The sequence below is a fragment of the Sciurus carolinensis genome, chromosome 2 (assembly GCF_902686445.1).
Source record: "Sciurus carolinensis chromosome 2, mSciCar1.2, whole genome shotgun sequence".
NCBI classification, from domain to species: domain Eukaryota; kingdom Metazoa; phylum Chordata; class Mammalia; order Rodentia; family Sciuridae; genus Sciurus; species Sciurus carolinensis.
In genome coordinates this window covers 15,321,969-15,326,523 of record NC_062214.1, presented here as the reverse complement: position 1 = coordinate 15,326,523, position 4,555 = coordinate 15,321,969, and the positions used below count along the sequence as shown (strand labels likewise).

Sequence of the window (4,555 nt, the reverse complement as noted above, 5' to 3'; positions counted from 1 at the left end):
CCTCAAGGGTGAGGTCCAGGGCAGGGAGGATCCCAGAGAAGCCGGGGAGATGCGAGTCAGATGTGAGAGTGGGAGTCCCTTGGTGCTCTTGGAAGCCATGGCTTTGGTTTAAGAGCCAGATACTGGAGAGAGCGACGTTCTTGTGTTTGCTTTTCCAAGCATGGCTTGCTCTATCGTGCACGAAGCCAAGCAGACCCAGAGCACACCCATTCCACCAGAGGCCACAGGAGGGAGAAGAATGGGCCACACTGGAGAATGTCCCGGCCTAAGCACAGTGCAGGGGAGCGGAGCAGAGTCCTCAGCCCTGAGAGAGGGCCTGCAGGGGGTTGGAGTGCACGGCTGCCCTGGGTGGGCCTCAGGGTCCCACAGTAGATTAGCAGGGGCCACAGCAGACCCTTGACAGAAGCAGCAAGAACCACAGTGACTTAGTCTCCAGGGAGATCAAGGAGGGCTGAGGACCACCCAGCTGGAGAGCCCACCCCAGATGCTGGTGTAGCAGGTAAACCCTCCCCCACCAGCTGCATCAGCTCTGGGCGGAGTGAGTGTGTGTGTGTGTGTGTGTGTGTGTGTGTGTGTGTGTGAGAGAGAGAGAGAGAGAGAGAGAGAGAGAAAGAGAGAGAGAGAGAGAGGTCCCAACACAGTGGACATTCACCTAAAGGAAGAAGAGTTGCTCGCGGGCGCTGTTATGCTTTGCATTTGCAACGCTCTCCCCTTTGGTGGAAATGGGAGCTTCGGAGCTCGGAGGAGTCGATAGGAAGGAATGGAGAAATGGACAGGCTCGACCCCGCAGGCTGTGGTCTGGGAGCCTTTACTTGCCCCGTGGACTAATGCCCTGCATTACTTGAGGCTGGATTCCAAGGGCTGCACAGAGGCGTGGGTGGGGTAGAGGGAGCTTCCCAGGCCTGGCCACAGCCCGCAGGGCAGGGGAGGGGACGGTGCTGCTGGAACAGGCTAACTGGAGACTGAAAGCAGGGCCACCCGAGGGAAGGCTGCTGTGGGTACTTAGCCATGGGCAGAAATGAGACCCAAGAAGGAAGCACGCAGCCTCAGACCCCTAAAGCCAACCGGCAAGGGGGTCAGGGCTTGCTGCCCACAGGGGCCAGTCTTCCAGGGCCCACAGCAGGACAGAAGAGTGCGCGGCTGGGCCTGGGGCGGGAATAGCCAGCGCCCTTCTGAAGGAAGAGGTGGGGAGATGGGGAGGAGTTCGCTTTAGGCCATGAGCATCGAAGGGCGCGGCCCAGCGTCCTGGTCGCTGCATTCCAGCTGGCCGCGCACAATTGTGCCGCTTAGTCTCCTTAACAGGCAACTGTGTTTTCGAACCTGACTGCGGAAGGAAACCAGAAAGAAGAGCATCCTGGGTCTGCTCTTGCGGATGGCCTCTCTCTGGGTGGACACACGCACTTCCGGGGAATGGAGGGAGAGCTGGTGGCTGGGAATCAAGTGTGGCCCACACTGAGTTCCTTGGAAGAAGGAAAGGTTCTTTGGAAAAAGTCACCCTGAGCAGAGGAGAAGAGAGGTGGAGGGAGAGAAGGGCTGGTGCTTCGGCCAGCCTCAGCCTCCCCAGCTGCTCCTTGGCAGAGGAGGAGAGACAAGCAAAGGGCAGGTGACTTGGGAGCTCCTGTGGGGCCACTTGCGTCCTGTGTGTCTCCGTGTTCTGCTCTGTACTGGGAATACCTGGTGTTTCCTGGACCAGGAGGCAAATTGGTGTTTCCTCTCCCCTGTGTGCGCGTTTAGAATCCGCCATGGGAAATGGGTCGCATCACCTACAGGGCTCAGGTGATGTCTGTCATATCCACTGGCATGTGCTATTCGATGGCGTTGCAATGGACAGTTTGATTTTAATAATTTTTTGCATGCGTGGTTCTGGGGATGGAGTCCAAGGCTTCTCGTGTGCTGGGTACATGCCCAACCACTGAGTTGCATGCCTGCCACATACGTGTCTCAATGCACGGCAGCAGGGCTGGTCGGAGACCTGTTTGACAACTGGAATGGAACCAGGTGAACCAGTCAGAACAGGTGCTGGAGTGTCCCAACTGCCTGGAACTGAAGTGAGAAGAGCTTGGGTTTCTCCACCCGGCTGGCGATGGTGGAGCGAGGGTCCCCCAAGGGTAGGTGCGTGTAGTGCGTGTTGTATTTCACATCTGCTCTGAGCATAGATTCTGGAGTCCTGAGGAAAAGGAAGGAAGGATGATGGGCTGTCCCTGGAGCCCACCTCTCACCCCGGATCCCTGGGAGGTGCTGAACGATCAGAGACTGACCCGGAGACGTTCCCTCCCTCACAGCCATCCGCCCTTGACCAGCGGTGGCTCAGTTTCATCTTGTTGCTGGCAGTTCTACCTTTGTAAGGCACTTGTGTTTCACTGGTGACTTGTCGCTTACATGACGTTTTTAATCGTGCTATAGAATTTAGGGAGAGGGGAGGGAAAGCGAAAGCCGAGGCTAGCGAGCCGAGATCTAGTGACTGGAGCAGTATGACCAAGCCTTGTGGGTACTGGAGCAGTATTATCAAGCCTTGTGGGTACTGGAGCAGTATGACCAAGCCTTGTGGGCACTGGAGCAGTATGACCAAGCCTTGTGGGTACTGGAGCATTATGGCCAAGCCTTGTGGGGTGTGCCGGAGTGGGGAGGCCAGAAAACAGGTGAATGTCTTCAGACAAAATCTTCCAGAAGGCTGAGGAATTCCTCTATGGAGTCCTGCCACAGAAAATCATAGACCCGAGTCAGCTTGTGCACGAGGACTCCCTCTGTGTGGCTGAGCTGATCTCCCTCCAAGCCCCCCTGCACATCCCCATCCCAGACCCCCCACCCAAGGACAGTGAGATGGAAACAGATAAGCAGAAGAAAGAAGTCCCCAAGTGTGGCTTTCTCCCTGGGAATGAGAAGGTCCAGGCCCTGCTTGCTCTCGTGAAGCCAGAAGTTTGGACTCTCAAAGAGAAGTGCAGTCTGGTGATGGCTTGGATCCAGCACCTGATCCCTAAGATTGAGGATGGAAATGATTTGGGGGCGGCAATCCTGGAGAAGGTGCTGGAGAGGGTGAACGCTGTGAAGACCAAAGTGAAAGCCTTTCAGACATCCAAGACTTCTCAGAACGTGGGGATGCTGTGGCCAAGGCCTCCAAGGAGACCCTCCAAGGAGACCCACAGGGCCTTGGTGCTCGGAGGAGATGAGGCAGCCTGTGGGGAGCTCAGGGCCGAGGTTCTGGACCTCAGGGCCTTCTACGCTGAGCTTTATCATATCATCAGCAGCAACCGAGAGAAAACTGTCACCCAAAGGGTGACAAGAAACCATCTATGTACTAAGCCCAACATTAGAAGGAAAATAAATGACCTAACTATGGAAGAAAAAATTAGGGAGAAAATGCATGCAGCTCCTACGTGCGGTCACCACCACAACGCCATGCCCATTCCCAGGACCCTCACCACCCCTTCCCAGTGACCGTGTCCCCTCAGCCCCTAGAGCCACACTCTGACTCTTATGTGCTACTAATAATCTCTTTGCTGTTCTTTATAGTTCCACCACTTAGGGAAGCCATTGTTTGTAAGTGGGGATTCTTTTATTTTAAAAAAATATTGATAATCCTGATTTTTCATGTTTTCACTTCTCCATGGCTCCTCCCCTCCCCTGTTATGGCCATCGAAACTGGCTTTCCCAGCTACTGGTGGGTGTTCACGCTTCTCTTTTAAAATGAATTATTTATTTATTAGAGCTTTCTGGTTATACATGGTAGTTGGGTTCACCCCAACAAACCCATGCACACATCAAAACAAAATATATTTTATTAATGAGGATTCGTTGCTTTTGTTTTTTCTTTCTCAGCTTCTTAAACTTTGAATCTCTTTTCCCACCTCTTTCAGGAAAGAAAGAGAAAACAAACTTTAACCTTTCTTCTGCCTCTGGCTGTGGCCCATCTCTACCCTACTTCCTAAAACACTTCACACTTTCATTTCCACCACACTTCTCAAAATCTAATGTTCCCCATGCAATGAATTATTCACACAAGTGCATTTAGAAAAAAAAAAAAAAAAAGTTCAGGTAGCACCTCTATGAGGGCCAAAATTAAGGCGGTACCCAAAGAACTGAAGCTTGGAAAACACTGATTAGGTTCCATTTGTGAAGAAAGAGAGTCTTGGAGAGGTCACTGGAGGGTCAGAGTCTGGAAACCAGATGCTCTGTTCCCCCACAGAGAGGCCACACCGCTAGCAGGCGGCAGGCGCCACGCTGCTGCAGCGCCGCCTCGCGCCACCAGAGGGCAGCACGGCCCCAGCTTCTGCTGCCCGGCAGCGTCTGGCGGGGGCGCGCATGGGGCGGCTCCTGCTGGGAACACGAATTTGCCCAGACTCACCCCAGCCTAAGGACCCTTAAATGGAGGTCTGGGACACACTCCCTTCAAAATTACCAGAGGCTTGTTAATGTAGATTTTGGAACCCTCTTGGGTTCATTAAATTAGCATCTCTGAAGCTCCAGGTGTGTGAGATAGGAGGCTGGGGGTTTGAACAAGTTTATGGCCAGAAGACATTTGGGAACAGGGATCTAGGGAGGTGGACACCAGCTTACG

The 4,555-nt window shown here is 53.8% G+C and overlaps 1 pseudogene; it reads left to right on the top strand.

Annotated features, from left to right (window-relative positions):
• The first annotated feature begins 2,591 nt into the window (after positions 1-2,591).
• On the top strand, positions 2,592-3,299 carry LOC124978188 (proteasome activator complex subunit 2-like; annotated as a pseudogene).
• The last annotated feature ends 1,256 nt before the right edge of the window (positions 3,300-4,555 follow it).